Here is a 12,114-nt window from a genome sequence, read left to right as displayed (position 1 = left end):
CTGCAAAGCACCAAAAATACCTCCCCTCATCTCTTCATCTGTTAGTATGTGGGTGTGAAATGCCCCCTCCTGCTGTCTCATTTACCTACTGTGGTGCCACCAAACTCAAACAAGCATGATTTTTGGTTACCTGAACCGTGGTGTTTTTACCCGCAAGCTTGTGTTTTCGTGGGAAGATGTGGTACCTTTAGTTTGAGATGTGACACTTTTTTTTTTTTTGGACAAACATGCGCAAGTTGTTTTATGAATAGCATAAATAAATGCAAAAGCTTCGGTGGACCTTCAGCCAGCATGCAGGAGTCTTAAGAGCTCGGCCACCCTTTGTGGCGCAGCAAGCAGGAGTGTTCATTGGCTCTGCAGGAGCTCTAAAAATATGGGATAACAAGTTTACAATGTCTGTGTCATCAATTATATAAGTCTTTATTTTCAGATTTGTGTCAAGGAGACGAATGACTCGAAAAGTTGAAAGGAGTTACTATACTGTTCTTAAATATTGATTTGAAACTCATAAAACAAAAAAGTCGGGCTGGACCGATTCTATGTCGATGTGAAGATGAAACAAAAAGGAAATTTATCACATATGGAAGCTCTCTCGCTCGTGCATCGGAAAATTATCTATTGGTTCCTTTTTCTGAATTCAAAGAAAAGGAAGGGAGCAATATTTTCCAAAATCTCACTTGTATTTGCTTGGAGTTTGTTGTTTTCACGTTCTTTTTGAAGCCCTCAGGGGCTCAAGAAGTCGGTCACACAGATGTGTAACAACAAGGAAAATGCATAACGTGGCACGCTTTGTAATATATTCAGATTTATTTAAATAGTATTGCTGCGTTTTCATAACAAAAACACAGCTTTGTGCCAGTTAATCCCAATTACTCCGTAACTAGTTCTTACATGTACAAAATCCACCCCAATGGATAAACAATGTGTGAACACCAGTTTATGTTGGTCATTTACCAGTATAAGGTGAAGATGTGAAGAATGTGTTTCTGATCGGAAACTAGCAGTGACCCCCCCTCACCAACATCTTGGTGCTTTCGTACGCCATGCCCCCCCCAAAACCCCGCTCTACAATGCCAGCTCTCTGTGAAGCTATTAATATTTTATGTGATCATGGGCCTCCATAAGCAAATTTCAGTCCCCAGCAAGTTGAGCCAAAGCATGATTAATTTAGTATTTATACCCCGACAACCCTTTAAACAACACAGGGCCCTGGCCACAAAGCAAGGCACAGTTTGAAACAAAGCTAGCAGCCTTTAAATCATAATCAGCGCATCGTTATTGAGGATTATTTCAGTTCGGGGACATATTTTCCTCTCTGTAAGCCCAGTGGCAGGTGTGGAATTGCTGCAGAGTTGATACTGACAGTTTCAGCTGTAAAACACATCCACTAAACTCAATGTAATTATTCAGCTGCAAGACAAAACACTCTTTTTTTTCTTTTTTTTCTTTTTTTCCACCCCTAAAAATCCCTTTACATCATTCTCGGCTTGTCTAGAAAAACTGGGTGTTGTTCAGCTTCATGAAACTCTTTAACCACTTCTGCTGACCGCATACAATAGGTGACTCCATGAACTGCCAATTAACATCAATAAATAAAGACAGGTTGCTTCTACACCTTCTGTTGACAGTTTACATCGGGTCAACAAAAGGAAGTGTTTCTCCCCCCCAATATATACCAATTTCAATAACGCTAATTGTACGCAGAAGGATTTTTTTTGCACTATTGAAGGACTTAAAACAAGTAATTGGATTTAAACTTGCCTGATAAGATATTCAGATGTGTAAGGATGTTGGTAAGGAGTGATGTTTATTTCATTTTCCTCCAATACCATAGAAAAATTGTGGAAATACAGTAAACGTCATCAGAAAAACGGCATCAAAGCGAATTTTGTAAGGTTGTGAAACATTTTGATATCCCACAATGCAACAAGGATTTTAAGATTGTGGATTTTGAGCTTTATTAACACCAGAGTGACAACTTTGTTTAACTTTGTTTCTCTGACTAATCTAAATATGACTCAAGCGATTCCTCTTGAGAATATGTTGTGTTTTTAAAGGTTTCTCAGCTGCAGAAAAAGTTGCTCAGACATCCATAAACGTCCTGGACGTTCGCTGTGGTGGAACTACATGAACACTGCCAGCAGCTCCCTGACGGTTCATCTGCAGCACTCCTGTCACTGCAAGGACAACCGTGCGTAGCATCCATCTGAATCTAATTAGACGGTACACTAACATGATCACTGCTCAGTTCAGCTTCATTAAACATAATCTCTTTGCAGACACCGCTGGACCCAGCGGACCCCTCCCCCTGCCGTGTTCTCTGCCATCGATTTGAACAGTGATTTGCAGCATGCAATCCGATGCTCTGTGACAGGTTGTAGCTGAGGTTAAAGATGGCAATTTAATTATGTGTCAGAGGTCACATTACAGGCTGACCCCCTGACCGATTTCCACAAGGCTTTGCTGATTCGTGGTCACCCTACGTTATTGTTTGAACTAATCAACGTAACTGAGAGAGATGCAAGTGTGTTGGATTAGTGGGGAACTGGAGGAGAATCAGAGGAACTCTGAAGCTACAGCATGCTGTCGGGATGTCCTGAGATTGTGCAGATGTGATTATATAATCTTACTGTGAAAATGTTCTTCTGATGGGAATACTAAAAAGAAGCGTCATTTCTTTTTATGATTGTTATATACTTAAATGAAATAATTGTTTCAGTGGAATGACTTATACTTTCAATTACATGCAATTAAATCGACTCAATAAGAGCTCTAAAATGCTGATAAGGCCATAGAGCCTTTATTAGACCCTTGTAAAACACAAACAAAAATAAAGAACATGCACCTTTCAGCTATTTGTCCAACTCATTCTGAATCAGATGGTGTGATTTTATTAGCACCTCTTGGAAGTTCTTAAGTATATCTTTGTTAAGTTTGGAGTATTTTTGACATAACTGCCATATTTTATTTATTACCAGCAAATAATAATGTTATTTCAGTCAAATCAAGGTTTTATCTTTTGCAACCCGGACAACTTGCTGTTTAAAATTGAGAAAGTGTTCAAAAAAGGTGCCCAAAGGCAGAACCTCAACACCCTGACTTGTTTCTCGATGTCGCTTTGCGACATTCAGGACGTGAACCGTTTGCTGTAGATGAAGGCTTGACTTCTGCTCTCTACCAGGACGTTCTGATGGCGATACGGCCGTCATTTCGTCACTCTCAGCTCAAACCTGTTTGCAGCACAACACGGTCCTACAATGGCTCAGTGGCTGAAACAAAATGAAGATTTTCGAACGGCTTCGTCAAGATGCAGTGGAGTGATGCTAAACAAGCAGTTCATTCTTAAAAACCCTCCAGTGTCTCTGCAGCAAAACAATTCTGCAAAGAAGAGTAGACCAGAATTCCTCCACTGTGATGTAAAAGACCTGTTGCTGTTGAAAACCATTTATTGTCTTGTGTCACATTTTCTGTATCTGACGTTAAGATTTCTGTCATGACCTGAAACATTTAAAGCTACAGTATGTAATTTTCTATAATATCTAGTATGTAATATGGCAGACAATCTGGGAAAAGATCAAGCTCCTCCACCTCCTCCCTGAGCTGTTTCTGCAGGAACACACAGCTCCTGATCAAAAGCAACCAATCAGAGCCAGAAGGAGTGTCTTTGCGCTGTCAATCAATCTCGTGTACATGTTGGCGAATGTGGAAATGGTGGAGAAACAAACTACCATTACAGGAAGACTGTTTATCTGCAGTCATCGGTGGCCATGTCGTTTATTTACAAGAAACATAGATCAAGACAATCTACTGCCAGCATCACAGTGTGAATAGCCAGAGCGAATTCGCAACATCCGTCCCTAGACGGACCTTTTTCCCACCACTGTGTCTCATCTCCTCTCAGCAGGTCAGATAGTATCTCTAAAAGTCGCCTTTCATTTATTGAGCTTTACAATGCTTCATTTTTTATTTATTTTTTTATTGTACAACAGCTTAGGTGTACAGGTGAGGTCATACGAGACAAGAATAAAAAAAACAGGCTCTCTGTTTGTTCTGAACAATACAAAATCCACAAAAATGACAATATTTTTACCTCTGTAAAATACTGAAAATCAGCCAGCATCATTTTAGTTGTTGCTTTTGAAGAAAAATAAACATGACAGAGTTGTTTATTATTCCTAGAATAAGTGTAGAGGTATTCTGTTGTGTCACAGGACCCCGGAGTATGAGAACCATCTAACATTTCTGTAGGCAGCCCCTTATGCAAATGATAGGGCAATTGTAGATATACAAATATGTACCCATGGTCCGGGCCGCCTAATGGCCTCTCTCCCTTTGGCTAGCTCAATGGCTCATTTAGATATCTGCTTGGTTTATTATGTGAATAAGTCACGCCTGGCTTGTTACAACCCTCCAGGTTGCTGTTTCTGCTGTGTAGCTGAGATGTGTGGTGCTCAATTAGGCTGCCTGCCTGGCAGAGTTAACCCTTTACGCCAGATAAGCTGTTTTTTTTTTTTTTTTGTTATTGTTATTGTTTTCACAGACCAGATGGGGTGCTACAGTGAGTGTGTGCGTGTTTATGCGCGTGTGAATGTGTATAGGGGGCGTTCCAAGCAGGGATCAAAAGATCAATCCTAATACAGTGCTACCACGCTGACCTCTCAAATGTAATAAAGGCGCCATCTCTCACCCTGGGGTCCTATTCAGGAGCCTCCCACCACATGAACAAACCTGGTATCTTTAAATTAGCTGACTCTCTTGCCCTGCAGGTAATTGCATTAGTTTATCAATGTTCAACACAATTTATTACTTACTCAGGCACTAGAAAAATCCCTGTGCTGATGTCGCCTTGCGAGGGGGTTGGTGGGGATCAGGGGGGCATGGGTGGTAAGCCTGTGTTGCTTTGCAAATAAGCAAGAGTAAACACAATGACGGCGAGAAGTGAGGCCTTTATTTCGCCACGTGGGTTTTATTCATACAGGTGATGTGTTTCTGGACCAAATTAAAACTTCGCATTTTACTTTTCATGAGCCTGATTTCACATGCAGCGCCCGTATTATTTATCGGTGAGCTCTTCCCTCTCTTTTAATGCAACTATTGTCCAATCTTTCATGGCCATAGCTCCAGTGCTTATTTTAAAACTTTATATGACAGCAGACTTATTTGCCTTAATAGGTGCTTAAATCAGATTGCCTTTCATTACACTAAAAACAATATTACTGTCTTTTCTTCTCAATAGAGTCCTCTGGCTGCAGGCTGCTGTGCCTTCTGCACATCTGTATGCATTATGGATCCGTCTGAGGTAATAAACAGACCCTGCTCTTATTCCTGCTTCCTGGTATCATTATTCCTTGCCCCTCAGATGGATTATGGCCCACTATGCAACATGTAGATGAGTGGAGCTCCTCTGATTGCCTTATGGCCATCAGGCTTTGCATATTTACTGCCCATGAATCACGGTGCGCGCGACAAGCCCACAGAAACATATTCTGATCTTTCTCCCTCCTCCTCATCCTCCTTCTCGTCTCCTCACCCTCTGCTCCGTTTTACATTTTCTCTGTCACTCGCTTTTATTCTTAGTTCCTTTTCCTTTTCTTTCTCCCAACTCCTTCTCCGACTATTCTTTCATTGTCCGTCTTTCCCCATGCCTTGATCGTGCTCTGTGCATTCCCAGCTGCTTAATTAAAGCATGCATTATTGATACAGCTATATCTTTGTCCATCTCTCCTCCCTGTTCATACGACTTGCTACATTAAGTGTAAATTGTTTCGCTGTAATTCCCACATAATGTTCCTGTTATAATCAGTGTTTCTGGCGCGTGCCAGCAAGGGGAGGACAGGAAAAGGGAGAGGGGATGTGATTGGGATCACACAAGCTTTTACTGTACTGTAACTTACTGTTTGATGTGTGGCTTGTACACTGCTGGCCCACGATAATTAGGTCTGTTTTGCAAGTCAAATGTACGAGGCACCAATCTAGAAAATATGAGATTAATAAAAGAAGGTAGTAAGGCTTGCGTGAGTGCGATGGTTTCTGCTGAGCCTCAGGGAAAGAAAAGCACTCTTTAGCTCTTTATGGCGGTTTTTTTTTTTTTTGTGTGTGTGTGTGTGTGTGAACAGTTTGCCATTGTCCTGTGAAAACTGAACTTAGTTCAAGTTTAAAGGCATTTGCAATAATCTCCAATCCAATTTGAATGTCTCCCTGCAGATGTCGTGTAAAAGTTGCGAGTCTGTAGAGTTGGTGACTCTGTTGACTTGCAGCAAGAAGGTAATGGATTCAAGTCCTAGTCTGAAAGTTGCCCTGCAATACAGTGGCGATCTGTCGAGGGTGTACTCCACCTGTCACCCAATGACTACTGGAGACATGCAACCCCACCGTTACCCAGCAGGATAAGGACAAATTTTACAACCTTACAACAAAGTCCTTGGTTTGAATAAATGCCAGGGTTTTTCTGAATGAGGTTTGCTTGTTCTTCCTGTGCATGCATGTGACTGCAGTTTGAGACCACTGACCTAAACCATCCCAGTGTAGCTCTGACTGTGAGTCTTGTAAGGGTTATTCATACAGGTGCTGTGTTATTATCAAAGAATGTGATGTTCAAGCCAAATTAAAACTTCATATTTTACTTTTCATGGATCTAATTTCACACTCTGCTCCCGTAATGTTTATAGGTGCCCATCCAAAATTTCTCTCCACTGTTCACATGACTGCTTTATGTTGGTGTAAGCCAAAGTACAAAACATATGCAGCACAAAGAGAGAGCAAAATAGCAACAGGAGCTTGTTAAATTATGTTTTTATCACTCACTAGAAAGAGTTGATGGAATAAAACTCTACAAAACTGCAACCAGAAGATATAAGTGACATTATCAGAGCAAGAAGATGGACAGAATCCATAAAAGGACCTTTTGCTTTTATTTCTTTACTCACACCTTATGTTGATTAAACCACAGCATCAGGGGCTTTGCGACATCATCTCCAGTGGCTTCACAGTCACATTTTGGCATTTTACCAGTTTTAAATCTCATTAGGTCAAACAGTTTTCTTTATAGCAAAAAAGAAAACACTGTACTTTTGGTTGTGGGGATTTCTGCTCCTGTCAAAGGCACTTCCTCTTGCCCTCCTCCTCCAACCATCATTCCTAATGAAACGGTGTCGATGCATTACCATTTATCAGTCACAGAGTGCTTGGTTTGCCATTATTGATCTTAGGGAGGCCAATTGGCTGGAAGGGTGCTGTAAACTGGGCAATTTAGAACCTGCATCCTTCATTGTCACATTATGGCTGCAGAATGAAACAGTTAAAGGCCGAATGAGTGCAGCGGTTCTAAATAAAAGAAGCGAAATATAATCGAGGAGCCAGACAATGGCTGTCAGTAAGATCTGTGCACATGCTGCACTCAAAGTGATTATGGGAGCAGGGATGGTGCAGAGTAAAGTACTGTAAAATATCTTTGGTGAAGCAGAAGTTGCAGATGGGTTATGGCACAACTACTGGCTCACATTTCAGAGGCAGGGTTGCTCCATGTGGAGAGCAAAAGACAAAAAAAAAAAAGAGTGTGAGGGCCTCGCAAGACCATAAAACAGTACTTAAATATTTTAATTTCATTTGTCATAGAGGCCCCTCCCTCCCAGTCTATTACCCTGACAACCATCCTTCATCAGCTGAATGAGTGCATTATTCATTAGCACTAATTATTTTCACATAATGTCTGCCCCGATATATTTAACCTCCACATTACACCCGGGATAATGGCCTTGTAAAATTGAATTGTGAGAAAGAAGTGGAGTTGGAGAGCTCATTTAGAGAACATAAGAGGGAAGGGAGGAAAAAAAAAGAGTGAATGAGGTACAGAAGGGTTTTTTTTTGAAGCTGCTAGGGCAGGGAGGGTTAAGAGGAGGAGTGTTAAACACTTTGGGACAAGGAGCCCCACAAGTGACAGGGACATTTGTTCTCGTCTCATTTGCATGTTAAGAGAACATCCCGGATGGTTCTCTGCTGGACTGACGAGACACCTGAAAACCCTGTAGGTTGAAAGTGGCCTCGAGGTGAGGAGCTAAGATTAGTCCGTCCTGTTGAGGTCCTACACGGTGATGAAGATGAGCTGGGGCAGCAGGAACACAAAGTGCAAAGTCGAGTCTTAATTTCATCACCTTCACTCCTGTCTTTACTTCAACTGTAATTCCACTTACTGTGCTTTAGTTTCTTTCTGTTTTTTTTTTATTTTTTTTTACATTTCACATTTTCTGCTTTCCTATAAACAACTTACCTGCACTGACGGACTGATTGAATCACCCACTTTGCCTGAATCCCGCTGAGAAGTACCGGGAAGTCGTTTCCTACAAACAAACTTCAAAACAAACTGTGGTCCAACGAAAACTTTGATCTTGTTTTGATTATTCATGAGACTGACGTTCACCGGGCGCGTAAAACGTAAAGCCAAACAGGGCTTGCTGTTAAACCTGCTTCATCTCTGTGGTCTTCAGGGTGAGAGCTGCGAGCCCCTGCTAGTAGCGGAGTCGAAAAACTCACCCAAACACAAGTGAACCTATATCAACACTCGCATGCGATTTACGATGCTGTGCAATTTCTTTGATACGTCAAGCCCAGAGATTTGCCCTTTTCCAGAGAAATGGCCTCCGAATTCAGATTGAACCCTTTCCAACTGATTCAGGATAAATATACAGGATTTTCATCATTTATTCATAAAGTGATCTAACAAATTTTAAGCAGATTAACTTGTTTACTTCCAGCTAACAAAAGAAATAAGTGTGCACAGTGCAAAGTCCCTTAAATGGCGAATTATTCAAAGATGCATCATATTTCCTAAACTGCATTACTTTTATGAAGGACAAACATAAAAAGTCATGACAAGTACTTTATGAAACTACAGACAGACGGCTGTGATGTAAATCCAGATGAGATCACTGTTTCACAAGTTAGGAAAAAAACAACAAAAACAAACATTATCACTGGTGCAATATTGAACTCATTTGTTATTCCAGATTAGTGCTCAGACTTATATGGAAAGAGCTGTGAACATTAGAACTTTTTAAATTTGAATCCTTGCTGACCAGTACTTAAAAAAAATGCAGAAAAATATGAGGCTCTCAAATACAGGTAATACAGAAAGATTAAAAACCAATAAATAAACCAACTGAAACATTGTCACACCAGCAGTGATAGCTATTCTGATGTGTCATTTACCAATACTCAGACATGACATTTTACATTTATATTTTAAAAACAGGTACAAACATTCAGACTTGTTTCACAGCTCAAGACTGAAGCATCAATGTCTAGGCACACAAACTCCTTTCTGGAGAGTTTTTCTAAAATAATTTATTTATTTGTCCTTTCAAAAATGTTTATCAAGAACACAGTCAGCATTTAGCCAGGCCTCCTGTACGTGGCAACGTAAGACATTAAAAGAAAAATGTCAAAAACAAATAAGTAGGTATGCAGCGTGCACTTGAGGCTCACTGCTGTTGAGTTTAACATGCTTACAATCAAGGGTTAAATTAAAGGTGGTGCTATGATATGAATGTTTTCAAATTGTTTGTTGGTTGCATACACAAAAGTCCAATGAATTAAAACACTTCAAAGTTACATGGGCTTATAAAATATTGGATTTGTGAACCCGTTTTTCATAAAAAAAATTTAAAAAAAAAGCTGACAAAACAGTCAAGCAGGGTGCAGCTCTGTGCTACGGCACCGGCTAAAGTTCAGCCTTTATGTCGACTTCTTAGAGAAGCTGGGAATAAAAAGTTTATGTCAGTATTTTCATGAACCTAAAAAAATAATCTCAATATTTTCCCTCTTGTTTAATTACAGCGTTGCACATATTCCTCTGTTGTGTCATGAATCAGATAAAACATAAATATAACAGCATGAAATGTTTCATTTTATTCATGTTACTTTTGAGCCATTCTTTGTCTAAAAAAATGCATAAAGATGAAAAAAAAAAACGTTCATATCTCACTTTGTGTCACTTCCAACATAATGTTTACCAAATTTAACCTCAGAATTTGGAACTACTCCTTTATACACAGTAGTTTATAAATAAGTTGTCAGTGGATTTTATTATCCGACTAATCACAGCGACATAAATTCAGTAAATCTGATCTCAATAACACTCCTACATTGCTTTTCCTGAGTCTCCTTTGTGTGATTTTGCAAACAGTGACCATGTTCCTCTCCAGGCTATGAGAGTGCAAACACTCTGCTTTGTATGTTTGATGATGGGTAATTGCAGTTCGCTCCAACTGGGAAAAAACATTATTCTGAAGTTTTTTCTGCTCGACGCCCAGAAGGCAGTGCTCTCTGTGTATCTGTCTCTCTGACATTTGGATTCGCCTTTTAAAGAAGACATTTCTCAAAACTGTTTGTTCATGTTTTCCAGACACAACGGAAATCCTTCTTCTGAACTTCAAACAGTTCAAGGAAGTGTGCAATTTATTAATCTTTAAGATTTGTTAAACAGACGACAGTGGGTCAAATGATGTACTAAATTAGTCCGCAGTTTTTACCGTTGATATTATCGCTGTAAAAACGTAACCTGTTTCCTCCGAGTGAATTATTTCATTCAGTGTTCAGGTTTAAATCACATGACTTTAAGGCGTGGTGTAGAAGCTTGAAGTGGCGATGATGGAAAGGCTCTGGTCTCATCTGTAGAAAAAGACACAAAATGCACATTAATCACATTTGTTTACGTGTCATATTTGCACAATCTATGGTACAATTAAAAGAACAAGCACACGGCAGCAGCACAGTAGGTTTTGCCATCATTTCAGCATTTTTTGGGGGGCGTGTGACTGAGTATTAACGGCACACTGATTTTGCAGTTATTGAGTAGACATGCTCATCTTTGAGTAATTCCTTTGAATCACGGCAGCTTTCCAATTACAGCACTCTGGTGACTCGCAATGAACCTTTATCCATTCTGCAAATGAGCGTGCTATCCCTAAATAATTTCCTCTACAAAGATGGTGCCGTACATTATGAAATATTCAGAACTCAATTTTCCGGCCCTATCAGTCTTTGGAAAGATCCATAATTACATGATAATCCATAATGTAATTCATTTTGGGCACTTTCGGAAACCGAGTTCCAGTCGCTGCAAAAATGTTTAATGCGTGGCTGAAATTGGATAAAGTCCGCTTTGTAGTATTTTGTTGTGATTGTTTTAAAGGGATTATATTTCATAGTCCAGTTTTGCCTTGGTTTCTGACTATTGCAGAGGTCTTTAGGGGTCAGTGGGCGATACTGAGACACTCTCGTCAGGTTGACACAGAATTATAAAATGCGTAAAGGACCAGAGGAATAAGATTATTGTCAAAAATATACACCATCCAGTCATATGGCCCTACCGTTCCACCAGTGAACGATTTTTGTTAATAAAAAGAAAATCTGAATTCTATCATTTCACATTGAATTCAGGTACATTATGGTTGTAAACAGCATTAGAAACTTAAAGGCGCAGAATCACATCTTATTAACCGGAAATGTGGGGTTACAGTTCAGTTATTATGAGGTGTTGCTCTGCAACAGAGGCATGTGTACAAAATACTGTCATTTCAAAGTTGAGCACGAGACGCTGATTGTGTAAGAGACGGACGGATATTTCACCAAGACCCATTTGTGGAAGCCCACAATAGCCCATAGAACACTATCAACACAAGATTTCCCATTGAATCGCGTGCCATAAAAAGTGAATGTGTGCTTTATATTCCCATATAGCCGGTGCGGTGTACTTGTGGAAGTTTATAACATATAATACAGTTTAGACAGCAGTATCTCACTGTAAGGTGCTCAAGAAAGTAGGCCATAAAGAAAAGCTGTAGCCACTGGCTTTAAAACTAATAAAGTTAAATGGAGTCTCTGACATTCTTTCGTGTTGCGTTATTGGAAGTGAGGCCTGCAACCTCGTGTCTGCGGCAAAATGTGTCAAAACAGCTGTCGGTCATTGTGACGGAGAGCACTCGGCAAGATGATGGCAATGAAGTGCCTGTTAAAATGTGAAGCTCCTGTGATAACAGTGCTAAGCTTAAAGGCCAAAGCCGTCACGGCAAAGGAGAGAGGCAAGAATGAGAGCAGTAGGGCTTTAGAGCAGTGTTC

At 40.1% G+C, this 12,114-nt stretch overlaps 1 long non-coding RNA gene across 3 annotated transcripts in view; it reads right to left on the bottom strand.

The window, feature by feature from the left end:
• Window positions 1-8,862: 8,862 nt before the first annotated feature.
• LOC106944715 (uncharacterized) overlaps window positions 8,863-12,114 on the bottom strand; it is a 39,903-nt gene continuing 36,651 nt past the window's right edge. For all 3 annotated transcript variants that reach the window (XR_001424403.1, XR_001424402.1, XR_001424404.1), the window contains exon 6: window positions 8,863-10,665. This is a non-coding gene — a long non-coding RNA (uncharacterized LOC106944715). The remainder of the gene's footprint in view (window positions 10,666-12,114) is intronic.

Source organism: Poecilia latipinna, unplaced genomic scaffold (genome assembly GCF_001443285.1).
Source record: "Poecilia latipinna isolate Pla-1442-1.1 unplaced genomic scaffold, P_latipinna-1.0 Scaffold110, whole genome shotgun sequence".
NCBI classification, from domain to species: domain Eukaryota; kingdom Metazoa; phylum Chordata; class Actinopteri; order Cyprinodontiformes; family Poeciliidae; genus Poecilia; species Poecilia latipinna.
Note: the sequence above shows the minus strand (reverse complement) of the source record. Positions and strands in the feature narration are given on the sequence as shown.